Here is a 21886-nt window from a genome sequence, read left to right on the forward strand (position 1 = left end):
AAAATATTTTTTTTTAAGCTTTTTATTTTCAAAACATATTCATGGATAATTTTTTTCTTTTTGTTGTGATAGCTTTTTATTTATAAGATATATGCATGGGTAATTTTTCAGCATTGACAGTTGCAAAACCTTTTGTTCCAATTTTTCCCCTCCTTCCCCTCACTCCCTCTCCCAGATGGCAGGTAGTCCAATACATGTTAAATATGTTAAAGTATATATTAAATACAATATATGCATATATGTCCATACAGTTATTTTGCTGCACACGAAGAATCAGACTTTGAAATAGTGTACAATTAGTCTGTGAAGGAAATAAAAAATGCAGGTGGACAAAAATAGAGGGATTGGGAATTCCATGTAGTGGTTCACATTCATTTCCCAGAGTTCTTTCGCTGGGTGAAGCTGGTTCAGCTCATTACTGCTCTTTTGGAACTGATTTGTTTCATCTCATTGTTGAAGAGGGCCACGTCCATCAGAATTCATGGATAATTTTTCAACATTGACTGTTGCATAGCCTTGTGTTTCAGATTTTCCCCTCCTTCCCCTTCCTTCCTCTTCTAGATGGTAAGCAATCAAATATAGTTATATATGTTAATATATATTAAATCTAATACGTGTAAAAATATTTATACAATTTTCTTGCTGCACAAAAAGAATCATATCAAAAAGGAAAGTAAATGAATAAGAAAACAAAACGTAAGTGAACAACAACAAAAAGAGCGAGAATGTTATGTTGTGATCTGCATTCAGTCCCCACAGTCCTCTCTCTGGGTGTAGAAGGCTCTCTTCATCACAAGGTCATTGGAACTGGCATCAATCATTGGATCATTATTTTGATCAGAATAGCTAGCTAAGTTTTTTTTTTTTTTTTTTTTCCCTGAGCCTGGGGTTATAAGTGACTTGCCCAGGATCACACAGCTAGGAAGTGTTAAGTGTCTGAGACCAGATTTGAACTCAGGTCCTCCTGAATTCAGGGTTGGTGCTCTATCCACTGCGCCACCTAGCTACCCCCAGCTAAGTCTCTCTTAGTTCTACTCATTCCATTTTGCATGAGTTCAACATATGTCTTCCCAGTTTTTTCTTAAATCATTCTGCTTGTCATTTCTTATAGCACAATAGTATTTCATCACAGTCATATACCACGATTCCACAATTGATGGATATCCCCTCAGTTTCCAATTCTTTGCCACCACAAAAAGAGTTGCCATAAATGTTTTTGTACTTAGGAATGCTTTGCTTTTCCTTAAACTTTAATCTCTTTGGGATACAGACCTAGTATGTTTTTTTTTTTTTTTTTTTTAACAACAGAAATAGTAAACTTTAAAAAATTATTTTTATTAATTTTATAATTATAACATTTTTTGACAGTACATATGCATAGGTAATTTTTTTTTTTTTAACAACATTATCCCTTGTACTCCCTTCTGTTCCGAATTTTTCCCCTCCCTCCCTCTACCCCCTCCTCTAGATGGCAGGCATTCCCATACATATTAAATATCTTATAGTATATCCTAGATACAATATATATGGCAGAATCAAATTTTGTTGTTGTTGTTGCAAAGGAAGAATTGGATTCAGAAGGTAAAAATAACCTGGGGAGAAAAACAAAAAATGCTCACAGTTTATACTCATTTCCCAGTGTTCCTTTTCTGGGTATAGTTATTTCTGTCCATCATTGATCAACTGGAAGTGAGTTGGATCTTCTTTATGTTGAAGATTTCCACTTAAAATCTTCAACATAAAGAAGATCCAACTCACTTCCAGTTGATCAATGATGGACAGAGGTAGCTACACCCAGAGAAGAAACACTGGGAAGTGAATGTAAATTGTTAGCACTAATATCTGTCTGCCCAGGTTGCATGTACCTTCGGAATCTAATGCTATTGTGCAACAAGAAAATGATATTCACACACATGTATTGTATCTAGACTATATTGTAACACATGTAAAATGTATGGGATTGCCTGTCATCGGGGGGAGGGAATAGAGGGAGGGGGGGTAATTTGGAAAAATGAATACAAAAAAAAAAAAAAAAAAAAAAGAATACATCCTCATACAGTATTGTTGTTGAAGTGTATAATGATCTCCTGGTTCTGCTCATTTCACTCAGCATCAGTTGATGTAAGTCTCTCCAAGCCTCTCTGTATTCCTCCTGTTGGTCAGAAATAGTAAACTTTATGAAAAATAAAGTAATGTAACAATGAGACAACATAAATGATTTGGGGGATGTAGCCAAAACATCTCAAAATTTATAGGGGAAAAATTTGTCTCCAAGCATATGAATCAATAAAAGGCCAGATCAACAATTTGTACAAGCAAGTTTAAAAAATCTGAAAATCCCCAGAAATCCCCTGCAGCACACATTGAGAACCACTGCTATAAATTATAAGCAAGTTGCAATAGATTTGGGATGGAAAAATCCCATCTACATCCAGAGAGAGAACTAAGGAGGCTAAATGTGAATGAAAGCACAGTGTTTTCATTGTTGTTGTTATTAAAATCTGTCTGCTTGTCTCTCTCTTGTTTGTGGTTTATTCCCTCTTGATCTGACCTCTCCTACACATGACAAATGTGGAAATATGTCCAAAAGAATTGTACATATTCAACTCACATCAGATTGCTTGCTGTGTTGGAGGGGGGAAGTAAGGGAGGGAGGACAAAAACCTGGAACACAAGGCCTACAAAAATGAATGTTAGAAACCATCTTTACAAGTATTTGGAAAAATAATAAACAAACCATATCTGACATGGTATATAAAAAGCTAGCCTGGAAGTCAAGACCAACTGTGTTGAAATCCTATCTCTTAAATATACCTATTATGGTTTTGCTAAATCAAATGGTATACACAGTTTTGTAGCTCTTTGGGCATAGTTCCAAATTATAGAATGGTTGAACCAATTTATAACTCCACCAGCAGTGTATAGTGTCCTTATTTTTCTTAGGGGTGGGGTGTTATTTTTTAAGATGTATTATGTAAAAATAAAATACATGAATAATTCCTTTTTAGAGGTGATGTCCAAAATTAGGGAAGTGTAGTATGCTGTGGCCCAATCCCAGCTGATGTAATTATTGTGTTCAGTTCTGGATGCTGATGCAGTTAAACATTATTAATATATTTTGCTTTTATGTCTTTCACATTTCCAAACATACCCTCCCTCAGACTCTATCCAGAGGAGTATTTCTTATGTAACAGAGAAAGTAATCAGTGAGAGCAGTCTTTAGAGCATGTGAAATATTCCATGCCTGGTAACAACCTATGGGGAATCTTAGTTAGCTTCTAGAATATGCTCTAATGACTGGTTCTCAAAGAATTCCCCCAAAATTTTGCAAATTTGTCAATACGTCAATTGATCCTGATAGTATTGCAGTATTCCACAATCATAGTATCTTATACGTTCTAAAAAGAGTTAGATGTAATTTCCCTAGCTCTTTTTGGGGACCAAGTTTGGCTATTATGATTACAATGCATCCTGTTGTAATTTTTGTTGTTCTCTCCATGTATATTGTTGTAGTCAATATTTGTACTTTTCCCTGTTATTTAGGTTTTTTTAAAAACCTTTGCATCAGTAACATAAAGTTTTCTCATGCTTCTTTAAACTTTTTGTATTAATTATATCCTGAGAAATATAACCGTTATATGAGAAGATTAGAAATTACGCTATTTATGAATTACTTGAAGGAATTAAGAATATTTAGCCTGGAGAAACCTTGTGTGGCATGATAGCTATTTTCAAATAATGAGATAATATAGCTAAAGTATTTTTGTAAACTTCAAAGTGCTTGTATGTTATTGTTATTAATAACACTTTTATAGAAGAGGTATTACATTTGTTTTGCTCAGGCCCATGAAACAGATTTTTAAGAGTAATGGGTAAAAGTTATTTTAAAAGAGTATTTCATGAGTGTGGACCGCAACATAGCTGGCTGCATCTGGCCCGTGGGCTATAGTTTGAGAACCCCTGCACACATTTAACATGTATGGAACTACCTGCCATCTAGGGGAGGGAATGGAGGGAAGGAGGGGAAAAATTGGAACAGAAGTTTTTGAAAGGGTCAATGTTGAAAAATTACCAGTGCATATGTTTTGTCACTAAAAAATAAATAAAAGGGTATTTCAAATTCAATATGAATAAAACTTCCACACTTCTTAAGAGTTGTCCAAAAGTGGACTAGATGCCCATCATTAAAGGTCATACTGTGGAGATTGCATAGGCTACTTGTAGGTATCTTGTAAAAGGGATTCTAGATCAGAAGAATTCTTGGCTGTCTTCTAACTGAGAGTCTCTAAGAAAAAGAAGCATTTATTATCAGTTTTTTATTATGAATTTAGTAGCCATAAAATGAAGTCATATAAAATCCTAAAGTATTTATAATCTGTTTTAAAATTAGTCTATTAACTTTTATAAAATTTTAGGAAAATATCTGAAACAAGGAAAAAAATTTCCTCCATATTGCTTTTTGCCCCTGTTCCCCCCACCAAGAGACAGTTAGATAACCCAGATAGAATAGTATGCCCAGAGTCAGAAATGCTTAAGTTCAGATCCAGCTTTAGCCACTTACTTCTGTCTCAGTTTTCCCAACTGTAAAATTGTGATAATAAAAGCACTTACTTCCTGTGGTGGTTGTGAGGATCAAATAAGATCACATTTTTTTTTTTTTTTTTTAGTGCTTAATAAAGTGCTGATTCCTTTCCTATTCTACTTTTTGGTATTTTCATATACAAAAAATTATGGAAGCACTTGTTTTTGTCTTCCAAAGAAAACTATTCATGTGAATAGAAGGTTTATATAAGACTCCCAAAAGTTCCAGGTTAATCAGGAGAAAGGAGATAAGTGAGTCCCTTCCACTTACTCCTCAATTTTTATTGGATATTTGTTGATCATTCATTTAATCCTGTCTGATTTTACTTAACTCCATGGACTTTTGTTCATGGGGTTTTCTTAGCAAAGAAATTGGAGTGGTTTGCCATTTCCTTCTTTCCATTTTACCAAAGAGGAATAGAGACAAAAAGGGGTTAAATAACTTGCACAGAGTCAAGCAACTGATAAGTGTGTGAGGTCAAATCTTCCTAATTCCAGCTTGGGGGTGTATCCACTGCAGCACCTTGCTGTTCCTTTCTGACTCCACTACTCAAAATTGTTTCCTCCAAGATTATCAACAATTTCTTAAATGCTAAATCTGTTGGCTTTTACTCAGTCCTCTGTAGATTTTGATATTGTTACCACTTTCTTCTACATATTTTCTCCTCTTGGTTCTCATAATACATTGTATTCAACTAATTCTGTTCCTTGATGTTCTTATATCTTCTACATCTAACTATAGGGATCCCCCAAAGTTTTGTCCTATACTCTCTTTTCTTCCTCTCTCTGCTCTTTTAATGGTTATAATTGAACTCAGGGGATGCTGATAAGATTATCAGATCAACTGAGATGATTCCTCAATATATGAAACTAACCCTATCCAATAATACTAATATATGGATATTTCATAGGCATCTCAAACTCAATTTGTCCAAAATGAAACTCGTTTTCCTCCCTTAACATATTTTTTCCTCTAACTTCTTTCTGTTGAGAGGACCATTTTCCTTCCAATCACTTCATTTTGCAGCCTCAGCATCCTTGTCAACTCCTCATTCTCCCTCATCTTCAATTTCCAATCAGTTGCCAAGACTTGTTGATCCTACCTCCAAAACATTTCTTCACTCACACTGTTCCCATTAGATTCTCATCTCTTCACCTCTGAATTGTTTCAAGAATTTCCCACCTGGTGGTCTTGATTCTAGTCTCTCTCTCTCTCTCTCTCTCTCTCTCTCTCTCTCTCTCTCTCTCTCTCTCTCTCTCTCTCTCTCTCTCTCTCTCTCTCTCTCTCTCTCTCTCTCTCTCCAGTTCACTCACATAGAGTGATCAAGAAATTCCCTAGTTTTTTGCTTAAGAAATTCCTCTGTTCTCCCATTGCCTCTAGTACAAAATAAAGTCCTTCATAGTTTTCTTTTACGTACCTTTCCTGATTTTTTTCTACATTATTCAACTAAATGTAAACTGCAATCTGAACAACTTAGCCTTGTTGTTCTCTAAACTTGGAATTCTGATTCCACTTCCATATTTTTGCACAGGCTGATTTATTTTGTTTTTTAAAATGCATTTTCTTCTCCCCTCTACTTCTTAGATTCCTTAGCTTCCCATACTCTTGATTATGGAATGGTTAAACAAATTGTGGTAGAAGAATTAATTGGATATTACTATACTATAAGAAGTGACAAGTATGAAGAATTTGGAGAAGCATAGGAAGATTAATATGAACAGAAAGAGAGTGAAGTCAGCTGAACTTTGAAAATAATATTCAAGTACAACAATATAAATGGAATGAACAAAAAGATGAAACTTTGACCACAGAGAAAAGTTAAGAAAATGTACCTGGGGAACTATGGGTGTGGAATACTGTATAAATTTTCAAACACAGTTTGTGTATTAGCTGGCTTAAATGACAAGACTTTTTCCCATCTTTCTTTTAAAATCTTCATTATATAACTGTTTGGACATGTATACATATATTGCATTTAACTTCTACTTTAACATATTTAACATGTATTGGTCAATCTGCCATCTGGGGGAAGGGGTGGAGGGAAGGAGGGGAAAAGTTGGAATAAAAGTTCCAGTTGATCAATGATGGACAGAAATAGCTACACCCAGAGAAGAAACACTGGGTAATGAGTGTATGATGTTTGCACTATTGTCTTTCTATCCAGGTTACTTTTACCTTCGGAATCCAATTCTTACCGTGCAACAATTGTCCATGCTGAAAAATTATCTTTGCATAAAATTTTTGTAAAAAAATTTTTTTAAAAGATAAAAAAAATTTTTAAAACTCAATTTAAAAAAAAAAATAAAATCTTCATTATGGCAGATCGCTTTGTGGGTGGGGAAAAGACATTTTAAAAAGTAAAACTGATGTAAAAGCAAGAGATATCAATAAAAAAACAAAAAAAAAATTAAAAGGATCCTTATCTTCCTTCAAGGCTCATCCTCAGGCACCATTCTTACAGAAAACCTTTCCTGATTGTCCTATTCTTGGTGTTCCCTCTCTCTTGTCAAAGTATACTCTATCTGGGTACATGTTCCTCTCTTCTCCCAGGCAAACAAGATGTCTCTTTTTCTTTACATACCTAATATAATGCTTTTATGTTAATTGAATTGAATGAAGTAGATTCTGTTCCCTTTTGATTTTGTTTGATTTGCTATCATTTCCACTACCATCATTCAGAAGAGAAATCTGAACATTCTATAGCACAGGAAACCTGCCTTCTGAGAGTGCTTTGTTGCTATGTGAAATCACTTGCCTCCTTAGATATTTTGTTCATTGAGTAAAGCGAACATTTAAAGTTTTGTTGTATATGCAGAAACAATAAATCCCTTTCAGATGATTCAGCCACTTTGGAGAATGCTTTGGTGCATTTGTCTTTACAGTTACAGTACTTTACTGGTGATATATGACAGTAGTGAAGGAGGAAATAGCTTGTATAGTCATTTGGTTGCTAATATGGAACACACCTCTGATACACATTGGCTCACAGGGGTGATGATTGTGATAAAATAACTTAAAAGACACTGATAGTATTGGCAAGCATTTCAAGATTATAGTCAGAGGACATAGAATTAGAACTGGAAGTGATCTTAGGGGTAACCTAGTGCATCCCTTTCATCATTTTTTAGATGAAGTAACTGAGATCTAGAGCATTAAAGTGACCCAGGTCACATGGGTAGTAAATAACAGAGTCAAATTTCGACACCCAATCTCCAAAATCAGTCTTATAAGTAGAAGATATGTGTATAGATAAATACACTTATATCTATGTATAGGTAGAAGATAGAAGAAGCCATGTCTAGGCAGCAGTTCAAAAAAAAGATCTGATGACTTCAAACTGAAACTGAATAAATAGCATGATAAAACAGAAAAAAAAGAAGAAAAAAAGATTCTTAGGCTACATTAAGAAAAGCACAATGTCCAGTAGTAGTTCCCTTGTACTTTTTCCTGGTCAGATCACATCTGCAATGTTGTGTTCAGCCTTGACATGGTATTTTAGGATTACTTGCTCTCGAGGTGAGAACCTGAAAAGAAGAGGAGTTCAGGAGAGAAGAGGATATGAGAGATGTATTTGAAGGAACTGTCGTTTATACAAAACTAGAAGCAATAAATGGATGTTGCCAAAAGGCATATTTAGACAGTATGGAAGGAAAATTTTGTTTCCAAAAGTGAATGGGCTGCCTTAAAAAGGCTCTCCTTCCTGGGAATTCTTCAAAAAAAGTCTGGAAGAGTACTTGTCAGATGTGTTGTAGAGAGGCTTATTGAGTGTCCCTTTCAGTTCCTAGATTCTAAGGCTTTGTTCTCTGAGATCAAATCCAAGACTTTCCCCCATTATCCCATGTCAGAGTTTCCCCCTTTTATCCAAAAGAGAAATTAACTAAAAGACAAAGGACTTTTTCTAGAATTTGTTGAAGGAGAAAGGTCAAATAATCACTAGGATTCAATTTCCAGTCAACATTGATTTACTCTTTGATACTATTAATCATTATGTAAAAATAATATAACTTGTTTTTTACATTTTTAAATCCTTGATTCTTACCCTTTTAAAGTACAAATTAAGAAATCATGCTTTTCTTTAAAGAATATAATCCTTTAATAAGGTTCAAAAAGCTAGGTGGCTTACGGATAGAGTGATAGACTTAGAATCAAGGAATTCACCAGACACAGAAAGCCTTAGACACTGGCAAATTGTGTGACCCTGACAAGTCACTTATGTTTCCTCATCTGTAAAATGAGCTGCAGAAGGAAAGACAAATCACTCCAAAAAAACCCATGTTCAGCTTGCAAGGAGCTGAATGTGACTAAATGACTAAACAACAACAACAGAGATTAATATTTTTGGTATTCATAATTGCCTTGAATTTTTCTGGGGAAACACCATTATGAAATCCATTTTATGAAACATAATCTTCTGGACAGTCAGCAAACTTTAAAGAACTAAAAAAAAAGTTCTAAAATCTCTTTGGAGCAGTTAATTTTGGTACAATTTCCAATTCCTCTTTAGTTTCTTACTTGTCTTCCAGTCCATCCTTGAATTAGAGGTTTGGGAAGGCTGGAGAGATGGGTGACCAGTAAAATGCCTCATTAGAAAAATCAACTAAGGGGATGGGAGACTTACTAGTACTAGGTAGAGATTTTAAAAAGTTGGTCTCTGGCTAGGGCAGGGAATGGGTGGGGGTGAGATAGAGAAAAGGATGCCAAGAAGCTTAATTGAAACCAATTTTCTTTTGAGAATAGGAAGGAAGGAAGAGGCAAAAGAGGAAATACACGTACATAAGGAACCTGGATAAATTCAAGCAAATGAGATGTAATGTTGAAGAACAATAGAAAAGACATGGTAAAAACAAATCCAAAGGAAACTAATACTTTTGATCTTAATAAACAACCATATATTATTACCATCATTTTAACCACAAAAAAATAGAGAAGCAAGTGCAAGACACAAAAGAAGAAAATAATTTGAGGCAGCTTCCTAGATAGGAAAGTTATTTGGATGGTTAAATTAAGATAAAGGGAAATGAGGACTAACTTAGGAAAATGCTTAACATTTAGACACAAGTTTATTTCTCTGCTCTAATTTAAATTTCTAATTATTGAGGCATTGAGGTAATGCAATGGATAGTGCTAGACCTAGAATCAGGAAAACCTGAACTTAAATATTGCCCCAAACAAATTCCTTATTCTTTGTTTCATATTTTCTCACATGTAAAATGGCAATAATAGTAGCATCTATCTCCCAGAATTGTTGGAGGATCAAATGAGATAATATTTGAAAGTACTTAGCATATTGCCTAGCATATAGGAGGTACTTAATAAAATGCCTGGTCTCTTGCAAAAAGAAGTATACAGAAAACATTTAGGTAAAAGAAGGGAACACAGAATATGATAGTGTCTATTATTGGACAGAAAAGTGGAAAAGAAATATGAGAAAAAGAAGGCTTTTGAGGAATATTGAAGATATTAATAAAACAATGTCTTTAGCTTAAATCTTTACTGAGGTGCCTATCTGGGGTGTATGGCCATTCTTGATCTCCTCTGCTGTACCTTATTCTGCCTTTCTTTTTTTAAATTAATTTTATAATTATAACTTTTTTTGACAGTACATATGCATGGGTAATTTTTTACAACATTATCTCTTGTACTCCCTTCTGTTCGAAACTTTCCCCTCCTTCCCTCCACCCCTCCCCTAGATAGCAGGCAGTCCCATACATGTTAAATGTGTTATCTTACTCCTCATTTCACATTCTCTTTTTAGTCCCTCTTTTCAGCTTCTCTTTTTACCTGTTGCTCTTGTGCTGCCAATTCTTTGTGACTCACTTGGTCAAATCCTCTGTCAGACTGGAGATGTTGCTCCCCAGAGCTATCATTAGTTAGATCTTGAAGTCTTACAGATATAAAAAAGAGCTTCTAGACATGCTTCAAGCCAGCCTTTCTGCTCAAACACTGTAAAAAAAAAGTCATTGTCATTGTCACTGAAATAACAGTTCCAAGTCATTCTCAGGACTCAGGGAAATTCTTTATTCACAAAAGACTATACCTTCCAGAATGGTCCATGCAAATAGCTACAACGTGGGGACAACATGTCTAGGAAATAGTTTATATGAAAGATAATGAATTGAGTCCAAATGCAAAAGTACAATATAGTCTATAAGTATGTTAGGAATATTAAAGTCCAGAATTATATTTATAATAAATAGTAAGGATAGGAAAGATTTTTTTTCTGCTAAGGCAATTAGGGTTAACTAATTTGTCCAGCACACAACTAGGAAATAAGTGTCTGAGGTCAGATTTGAAGACAGGTCTTCCTGATTTCAGGGCTAGTGCTCTATTCACTGCACCATCTAGCTATCCCAGGAAATAGTCTTAAAAACACAACAACAATAACATCAACAATTCTGGAGAGAGACAAAAGGAAAAGTTGATAAAGGTTGGATAGAAATTGGAGTTCATAGGAGGAGGAGGATTTTATTTAGTGACTGATGGCATAAAATTACAGAGAAGACAGAGTTACTTATCTGTTCTCTAGGTTTTTTTTTTTCTACTAATAAGGACAATTTTCAGTCATGAATAAATAAAACAAAAATGGTTAATAGAAATTTGTACGCAAGGTAAATTAAGAGATTAAAAAGAAAAAAATACAAAAAACAAAAACAACTTGTCTTCTCTCCCAGACTAGAAGTGAAAAGGCTATTCACTTATTAGAGGTCCATTGTGCTATTTCCAACCTGAGCCAGTTCAAATCCCCCTCCTCTTTAAGCATCCTGTTAGAATGAATGCTCCCTTCCTTCAATTCTCTTTGACTTAGTTCAGAAACTCGATGGGTTTACCTCACTGCAGCACAGGACCCTCAAACTTAAGAAATCAATAGCCTCAGTCTTCTAGTATGCAGCTCAAGCACTTACCTATCTAATGAATTTTATCTGTAATAAGTGGATGCTACTGCTGAATTCTAGAAAATTAGATATTGTAAAAATGGAGATTGGAAAATGCAATCCTGAGTTTCAAAAAAAGGAGAAAAACTAAAACTCCAATTTTAGTCTCCTAAACTTGACTTGAATTCCTTACTAAATTTTAGAATGCAGTATAAAAGAATAGTTTGCAAATATTTAGAAAGAGGAAGAAATGGAGATAAGCATTAGTTGAATCAAAAGAAAGTCATCCCAAACTAACCTTATTTCCCAGCTCCCCAACTTCACTTTTACTTTTTTGTGTGTGTATGACAGATCTAGTAGATCAGTGGATTGTTACAGATACTAAATCTTTTGATTTTATAAGGTATGAAGACTGTATTGTGAAAAAGATGGCAAGATGTTGGCAAGATAGTATGTATATTTCTCACTCTGTGTGTATGTATGTGTGTTAAATTTATATTTATATGTTCTCCCCTACCTCCCACCCTCTCAATTGACGCATCTTGAGGCTATTTTCACAGCGAAGCATGGTAGATAGAGAATTGGCTTTGAAGTCCGGATGACCTGGTTTTAAGTCATGCCTCTGAATAATTATTTTGTGACCCTGGGAAAGTCACTCAACTTCTCAGTGCTCTGAGTAACTTTCAAGACTGTAAATTGCAGAAAAAGTGGTCTTTGTATTAATAGAAGAAATTTTCTAATCTGGGAATTCTCAGTATTAATTATGGTTTCGGACTGTATTCTTATAATGCTTAGAACAAGTAGATGTCAGTCTAGCTGTACCCTGATCAGAACACATCTGAATCTAAGAATGCTAATTTATAGTTTGGTTTGATTACTACTCACCTTATTAGACCTACTTAACTTCCCTGTGCTTTATACTCTCTGAAAAATACAATTCAATTTACGATCAAGTAAAATTATTTTTATTTGAGTACTTTGGCAGATGCCATCATCATATAAAAGAAAACAGCAATTCTAAAAAAATTATATTTCAAGGATTTTTAGAAAAAACAAATAAGTAGATAAACCTACATTAAAAAAAGGCTCCTTTTAGAGAGAAGATTATGGTTGGTCAAGACAGCTAAGTGGTACAATGGATAGGATGGATCCTGTCTTGGAGTCAGGATGACCTGAATCAGTCAATCAGTAAAATTCTTATTTTACTATGTACCAGATGCTGGATTAAGCAATCAGGACACAAAGAAAGACAAAAGATAGTCCCTACCCCTAGGAGCTCATAGGCTAATAGAAGAGACAATTATAGAAGAGGGAGAGACAGACAGAGACAGAGAGAGAAAGGCAGAGAGACAGAGATGGAAAGAAAGAGAGAGAGAGAGAGAGAGAGAGAGAGAGAGAGAGAGAGAGAGAGAGAGAGAGAGAGAGAGAGAGAGAGAGAGAGAGAGAGAGAGAGAGAAAGAGACACAGAGACACAGAGACACAGAGAGAAAAGAAGGACAGAGAGACAGAGACAAAGAGTAAGGAGAGAGACAAACAGAATGAGGAGGCAGACAGAGAAAGAGACAGAGAGGCTGTCTAGTTCCTAGAGACTAGGGGAAGGAATGTGAGACTAAGAGGGAATGTGAAAGGCTTCCTATGGAAGATGTGAGTTTAGTTGGGACTTAAAGGAAACCAGGAGGCCAAGAAAAGGAGAGAGAGATTCCAAGCAAGAGAGATAGCCAATAAACATGCTTGAAATCAGGAATGGAGAGGTTTTTTGAGGAATAGCAAGGCCAGTGTCATTGGATATCAGAGTAGAAGATGAGGTATAAGGTGTCAGAAGATGGGAAAGGAGAATAGGTTATAAAGGATTTTGAATATCAAACAGATTGAGCCACTGGAGTTTATTGAGTTGGGAGGTAATGGTCAGTCTAGCAATTTGGAAGATCACTTTGATGTCTGGTTGGAGGACAGATTGGAGAGACTTGTGGCAAGTAGACCAGCCAACAAGTTATTTCAATTATCACCAACAGGTGATATGAGTCTGTATCAGGATGGTAGAGGAGTAACAGATGTTACAAAGATAAAATCAAAAGTATGGGCAATAGATTGGATATAGTATGGAAGCCTGAGAGAGAGAGACAGAGTAAGGTATAAGGGTGACTCCCAGGTGGGAAGCCTGAGGGACTGGGGGAGTATAATCTTAGTAATGTCAAGGTCCCATCAACAGTAATAGGGAAGTTAGGAAAAAGGGAGTGTGGGGAAAATGAGTTCAGTCTTAGAATTTATGTTGTCCAATAGAAGTTAGAGCAGTTAGAGAGATGAAACTGGAAATGCATAGAGAGATTAGGGCTGGTTAGTAGATTTGTGACATTAGCATAGAGATAAATAATTGTATCCATGGGAAGTAATAAGATCATTAAGTGAAATAGCATCAAAGAAGAGGAATCAAGAGAGAGCTCTAGGGAATACACATAATTAACAGACATGGTATGGAAGAAGATCCAGCAACAGAGACTGATAAATAAGTAGAGACTGTAAATAGGGAGAAAGAGAACCAGGAGCAAGTGTTCCAAAAACCAAGAGAGAAGAATTAAAGGAGAAGGGAGTGACTGACAAAGTCAAAGAGGTTTGAGAAAATGTCATTAAATTTGACTATTAAGAAATGGTTAATATGTTTAAAGAGAGTGATTTCCATACAATGATGAGGCCAGAAGACAGACCAGAGAGAGTTAAGAAGAGAATGAAAGAAATGAGAAATGGATGGTCTTCTCAAAAAGTTTAGTCACAAAAGGGAGGAGAGATATGGGATGATGGCTATCAGATATATGAGTCAAGTGAGGACTTTTTTGTAGGCAGTATGGAAGCAGCCAGTAGATAGAGGGAGATCAGGGGTAAGTGAGAGTGCAGATTGATAAAGAGGACAATCTGTTGGAGAAGAAGAAATGGAATGAGATTATTTGTGCAAGTGAGGTCACTCTGAATTAATAGTAGATATAATACTTACTCTGGATTAAAGATCTCTTGGCACCCAATCAAATGTTCTAACTTCTAGTTCCTTCTTCGTCAGGATATAAGATTTTGTACTATCTTTATACCTCAATTTTAGTTAAAGTAACATATTTCAAGAAATATTCAATATCCTTAGAAGAAGAATCACCTCAAGTGAGAAAGAGGTGAAAGTAGAGAATAGAGATAGAAGGCATTGAGGAGATATGAACTGAGAAGGGAAGAGGAGGATGCTTTCACAGAATAGCCACATTTTTAAAATGAAATATGAAGCACTAGGGTGGGGGGAGTGGGAAACATAAGGTTTGAGGAAGATTTTAAAAGTTTAAAAAAGCTGTTGTGACCAAATCTGACCTCAAATACTAGCTATTTGACTCAGGGCAAGTAATTTAACTGCTCAGGCTCAGTTTCTTCATCTGAAAAATGAGAATATTAATTATTTTTAATAACTAGTATTAATCATGAATAAGTAGTAACACTTTTCTATTGGACTGTTTTGAGAATCAAAAATAATATTTATAAAGTGCTATATAAATGCTATTAATATTATTAATGGATATATATATTCCTATCAGAGGAATTCACTAAAATTCTGTAATAAGGATATTGAATATTTCTTGAAATATGTTATTTTAACTAAAATTGAGATGTAAGCATAATATAAAATCTTATATCCTGACTAAGAAAGAACTAAAAGTTAGAACATTTGATTGGGTGTCAGGAGACCTTTGATCCAGAGTGAGTATTTCAACTGCTACTAACTTGAGTGATCTTAGGAGAGTCACTCCAGATCTAAGATCTGGAACTTGTTTATTCTAATGACATCAGTTTTATAGATGAGGTAACTAGAGCTTAATGAACAGGTATGCGTGATTGTTTATCCTGTAGAAGAGAAGACTTGGGAGATTCATGAAGCAGTGCTCAAATATGTGACATTTTCACAATTATTTTGCTTGCCTCCAGAGGATAAAACTAGAATCAAAGGATGAAAGTTGTGGGAAGGTATTTGTGGCTCATGATTAAAACAACTTCCAGAAACAGCTGAACCTTTAAAAATTGGAATGTGTTGCCTCTTGGAGTAGTGAGCTCCCTATCTTTGGAAATATGAATAAGCTCTTGTGGGAGAATATTGCATATAGACCTTTCTTTAGCAGAGGGTCTGGTGTGTAGAAAATAATAAATACTTGCTGACTGACCCATTTTTCCTTCCTGATTCTAGTATCTTTTCCTTTAGGATTACCTTTTATATGCTTTTTATGTGCCTTGTATTGCACATTGACTCCCCTGTTAGAATATAAGCTCCTTGAGGGAAGGAAGTGTTCTGCTTTTGTTTTTATATTAGAAGCATATTGTGCTGTACCTATCATGTATCAGAGTACAGCTTAATCAATGCTTGATTACAGATTAATCAATGCTTGATCATTGTTGATTGATGATTTGAATAGGTTTTGGCCTAGATGATTTGCAAGATCCCTTCCAACTACAAGATTTCAACATTATGTAATTGATCTCTAAAGTCTAAAAGCTGATTCTTCATTGGAATGTTAACAGTAACAAGCTAACTGCTATGGAGCACAATCAATCCAAATAGATATTGTACTACAAAGGAAACACTAGGGGGAGATGTTTCCTCAGACTTTTCTCAATTTGAGCACAGGTGAACTTTGAACATTGCTACCATAGGTTATAATTTCAGTAAGATTTTTTAACTTTAAAAACCATTATGTTTCACTTTTTATTCTTTTACAAGAGTGAGTTGTTATAACACGAATCTGAAAAGGTGAAAATTAAGAAGAAATGATTTTGGAGCATCAGATTTTGAAAATATGTAAAAATCATCTCTCCTATAGCCAGACACAATAAAAACAAAAACTGTCCAAAATAAATGTTTTCTAATTAACAAAAGATGAAAGTTTAACATTTTCCATTGTTATTAGGACTTAATAAGGGAATATTGATTCAAAGGGACATTTGGTGGTTAAAATGGGATTTATTTATTTGTTTATTTTATTTCGCCGGTGGCAACAATGTGTAGTCTCACCAGGAATTGCCTTCACTAAAAGAATTTTTTAAAAAACGAATGAAAACAAGAATGGCGTCATTCTAATGACATAAATAAACCATGTTGAACCTTTAACCCATTAAAATATTGTCATCAAAGAAATTTCCTCAAGGCCATCAGTCAAAATGAGCTTCCTGCCTCTTCCTCTTAGATTAAACAAAGAAATATAGGAATTCTGACTTTGGGTTTAAAAATGATGGTGGTGTGTGAGCACTGGTTTAGATGACAGATGAGATGACCTGCAGCTGCCTCAGCTGACTGTACTTCAATGTAATTCACTTTGTGTTCTCAGGACACAAAGTAAATAGCATGAAACTGCTCAGAACGAGGCTATTGTCTCCGTCTTCACAGAGTGACCTCAGGATCAGTGCTCACAGAGTAGACTTCACAAGTTGGGTTGCTGCTTGGCGTGCATCTGATTGACTTGTCAGGCTTTAGTGGGAACAGGTATAAAGTTGGGAAGAATTAAGAGAAAATCTTTTGCTTGCTACTGATTCTAAATTGAAAATATTAAAAAAAAAAAAACTCTCAGTGAAGAGATTAGGAAGTTTGTTTCCCCACTGATTTAGGAGCAATTTTTATTTAGGGGTAAGCCTCAATTTGGTTGAGGGGGAGAGGACCTGAGACACTGAAGCTTGTACTGGGGGCTTTCGAGTTTGACGAGCCAGGCCGAGTTACATCATGAGAGAAGTTCACCTGGGTGTGATTCCTGGAGAGATTAAGCTGCCCTTTAGTAGAGTACTAGTTTAACTTAATTAAGTGCAAAGTTCACTTGTTTCTATGCTACCCCCAAACTGAAAGTTCTGTCTGAACTTTTCTAAATTTTACTGCCCTGGACAAAGACCCAGTTGGCCTGAACTTGTTATGGATTTGCTGAGTCTTTGTCAACCAAGACCGTAGATGTAGGAGTTGATAGAGTTTTTTTAGGAGACAGAAGTCTTCTAATCCAGTCCTTTGGTTTATATAATTAAGGAAAGGGTACTTACTTTGAACTCATCCTGTTTTGGCTTCAATGTGCATGACTAACATTTATGCCACATTTTCAATTCAAAAAACATTGATTAAGTATCTACTCTTTATTTACAAGGTATTTTTCTAGTTATTCAAAATTCAAAACTTTATGTTCTACTAGGGGATATCCCCCTAGTACACTTATAACTTCTTCTCTTACACATTTTCTCTTCTCCCCCCCCAAAAAAAAACTGTCTGAGGACACAGGAACTCTACATTCGAGGTGTCCCTCTTTGTAGTATCTGGGCCTTCTTTTTCGCTTAGTCAGTGACTTAACATGAGCTAAGGCTGCCTAATTCTTGTCCCTTTCTCCACAATATGGAGAAATTCAATCTACTGAATGTTGATTCAATAGGTATGATTTTTTAATCCTTTGCCCATTTTTTGGATCTCCTCACCCCATTTCTATATGTTTTCTCTTTTTTTTATTGAATTCTCTTATATGTTAGAGAACTTCCCATAAGGTTAACCAGGGTAGTAAAGGAAGAGCCTACCTAGATCTTTAGCAGGCAGTGGTCTTAAAACCCTTCACTGTCCTGGTCACCCTTAGCTAGATGCTCTTTAGGGTATATAGCATTAAATAATAAGAGAGACTGGATGAAGGTTTGGAATGGGGATATAAAGATGAGTAAAATCTTAACAACGATAATGTTTCTTTTTTTAAAAGGGGATAAGTAAAAGAAGAGAGAGAATTATGTAGTTAATGTTAACCATTGATTGATATATAATCTAGGCCACCCAAAACTCAGATTTGTGGTATTTGAGTCCTTCATCTAGTGAGATCTATAGCTCTGAGCCCCTATTCAATGAATCTTTGTCAGACCAATTCAAATGACATAGGAATTCAGAACAAAAAGGCAGTTAATGAAATAATATACCAATGTAATGACAATGAATTGAAATCAGGTAGCAAGAATTCTCACCTCTCATACAAGGATGGTTACCACCTCCTGTTCCATACAAAAGAGATGGCAAAACAAATCCTCATGCAATCTTCTCTATATTCCCCCAAGATCAGGATGACAAAGGTCATTTAAATTCACAGTAGGATATTAGTTATCATCACCTGAAAGTTGTCTCTATTCAGTCACTTCCCTCTCACTCTTGGCACAACATCTAATGAATTTTTCTCTTTTGTTTGTTTTTTAGGAACTGAGATATCAGGACAAATTTGTGCCACCTTTCTCTATATCTTAAACATCAGTTTGTTTTATGCATCCCATTTCTGTCCTCTCAACATGGTCTAAATGACTACCATTTATATCCTTGTTTCTGTCAGTCCCATTACCTATGCTAGGCCCACTGTGCTTTTTTTTTTGGTCTCATGTCTTATTGTCCCTCATATGAGAATTGTATCCTCTTTTTAACTTATATGTCCATATGTTCAATAGACCTTTTCTATTCCCTCTCTACCTTCTCTGTCTTGGTAATTTCATCAGTTCCCATGGGTTCAATTATCTTCTCTGTGTGGATGACTCTCAGATCTATATATCTAGTTGTAGCTCTCTAATGAGCTCCAGGCTTGCATCACTGATTACCTATTAGACATTTCCTTAGGGAAATGTCATCTCAAACTTAACATTTCTAAAACAGAATTCATTGTTAAAAAATCTGAGAGTTGGAAGGGACCTCAGTGGCAATCTAGTCCAACCCCCAAATGAAAGAAATTCCTACCAAAATATAGTAAAACAAATCCCCATGGAATCTTCTCTATATCCCCCAATATCAGGATGACAAAGGCCATTTAAATTCACAGCAGGCTATTAGTAAGCATCAGCTGAAAGTTGTCTCTGTTCTGTCAGCCAAGAAATGGTCATCCAATCTGTGCTTAAAACTCTCCAAGGAAGGGGAATATCCTACTTTCTGAGGCAGCCCATTCTACTTCAGCCAGTTCTAATTGTTAGAAAAGTTTTTTTTTCCTCTGACATAAAAAATAATTCACTTTTCTCTTCCCTGTTTCTGAAAAGAGCACCTCTATTCTTGTAATTACAAAAATTTTCAAATTCACAGTCATCTTTGATTCTTCCTCCTCTTGCTACTTATATTTAATTAGTTGACAAATTTTGTCAATTCTTCTTTTAAAATATTTTTTTGAATCTATTTCCTTCTATTCAACTACCTTATTCAGATTCTCATCACTTCTTACTGGGATACGGTAATATTTCCCAGATATTCTGCTTGCTTCTAGACTCTTGAGACCGTTTTCAATGCATTCTATATACAGCTGTCAAATTTGATATTCCTTAAATATAGATGTGCTCATGTCATTCCCTGACTCAAAAAGTGCCAGTATTTTACCATTGAGCATAGGATAAAATTCAGATTCCTCCATTTGATATTTAGAATTTAAAATTTGACTTGACAATTTGAAACTATGCCCAAAGGATTATCAAACTGTGAATATCCTTTGATCCAAAGGTGTCTTTAATGTGTCTGTATCCCAAAGAGATCATAAAAAAGGGAGAAGAATGTGTAAAAATGTTTATAGCAGTCCTTTTTGTCCTGGCAAGAAACTGGAAACTGAGCAGATGCCCATCAGTTGAAGAATGGCTGAATAAGTTATAGCATATGAATGTAATGGGATATTATTGTTATATAGGTAATGGTGAGCAGAATGATTTCAGAAAAGCCTGGAAAGACTTGCACGAACTGATGCTAAGTGAAGTGGATAGAGCATAGAGAACATTGTACACAGAACAACAAGATTAAGTGATGATCAATTCTGAGAGATATGCCTCTTTTCCACAATGAGGTGATTCAAAGCAATTCTGATGGACTTGTGATGATAAGAGGCATCTGTATCCAAAAAGAGAATAGTGGAGACTATATATAAATCAAAGCATAGTGTTTCCACTTTTGTTGTCATTATTTGTTTGCTTTTTTTTGGACATTTTTTCTTTCACTTTTTGATCTGATTTTTCTTGTGCAGTGTGACAAATATGGAAATATATTTAGAAGAATTGCACATGTTTAACCTACATTGGATTTCTTGTTGTCCTTGATGGGAGGAGATGGAGGAAAGGAGAGAGAAAAATTTAGACTACAAGGTTTTGCAAAGGTAAATGTTGAAAACTATCATTGCATGTATTTGAAAAATAAAAAGCTATTAAAAATTTTGGCTTGATTGTATGTACATTACTCTACCTCAGACATCCTAGAGTCTGGTCAAAAAGGCATACTTGATGTTCCCCATACACAATATTCTATGGTTCAGATCTCAATTCTGTGCTTTTTCCAATTGGTCTCTGGATATACTTTTGTCTTTTTTAATCATCTCCAGCTCTTGGATCTCTTAGCTACATTCAATGTGAACTACGTTCATTCTCCTACATAAGGCCTTTCTGGATTCTCCCTCTTCCCACTCCACCTTAGCATGATTCCTCCTCTGACTGACTTTTTATTTATTGTGTATATATTTGTATTTGTAATGGCCTTTTTCTGTCTTCTGAGATTTCAAACAACAAAGCAGTAGGTGAATATGGGTCTTACCCAAATATTAGCAGAGACAGAGTAAAATTTTGGTGCTCCCTGGTATTATTTTAGTCATGCATTAGAAATTCCTCAAGCTGACACTAGTGTGCCTTTTCATCATATCCAATATTGTAAAATTAAAGAACTCTTCTGTATGTGTCTCTCTGTACTTCCTTCTGCTCTCTTCTGTTATTTATTTATTTTTATAATTTATCATCTCCAAGAATCCAGCAAGCAATCTGAGTTCTCAATGACATATATATATATATATATATATATATATATATATATATATATATATATATATGTGGCTCAGCTACAGGGGTAGACCAAGGCAGGGGCAGAGTCAGAGCACTGAGAATGGAAATGGGACTAACCTGTTCTGACAGGGTGGGGGGAGGCATTCTGATAAATTGGGATTACAGAATGGGGAAAGGCACTGGACATTCTAATGATGTCTAAGATAGGTCTTTCTCCTTATCTGGATCATGATGATTAGGAGGAGGGGTAGTTTTGTAGAAAAATTAGGAACTGAGGCAGAACAATTCAGGGAAACTGAGGAAGGACAATAAAAGAGAACTGTGGCACAACATTAATGTCTGTACTAATTACTTTATACTTATTCTCTCATTTGATCCTCATAACCACTCAGGTAGGTAGTTGCTATTATTATTCCCATTTTATAGTTGAGGAAATTGAGGCAAACAGAGATCAAATGACTTTTCCAGGGTCACATAGCTAGTAACTCTGGAACTCTATCCATTATGCTGCCTATCTGCTTAAAAACTATTAAATGATTGTGACTTTGGACAGAAATATTTTAAGGACAACCTTAGGATCTGGATATGCCTAGCTTAGGACATTATTTTGCTAATAATTGGGCAATTAGGCCGGAGAATT

General features: G+C 35.2%; 1 long non-coding RNA gene across 2 annotated transcripts in view; it reads right to left on the reverse strand.

Moving 5' to 3' along the window:
- Positions 1-2075: 2075 nt before the first annotated feature.
- LOC141549053 (uncharacterized) overlaps positions 2076-21886 on the reverse strand; it is an 82306-nt gene continuing 62495 nt past the window's right edge. For both annotated transcript variants that reach the window (XR_012484222.1, XR_012484221.1), the window contains 2 exons: positions 10364-10525; positions 2076-2152 (listed from right to left, as the gene is read on the reverse strand). This is a non-coding gene — a long non-coding RNA (uncharacterized LOC141549053). The remainder of the gene's footprint in view (positions 2153-10363; positions 10526-21886) is intronic.

The sequence above is a fragment of the Sminthopsis crassicaudata genome, chromosome 1, assembly GCF_048593235.1.
Source record: "Sminthopsis crassicaudata isolate SCR6 chromosome 1, ASM4859323v1, whole genome shotgun sequence".
Classification (NCBI taxonomy): Eukaryota; Metazoa; Chordata; class Mammalia; order Dasyuromorphia; family Dasyuridae; genus Sminthopsis; species Sminthopsis crassicaudata.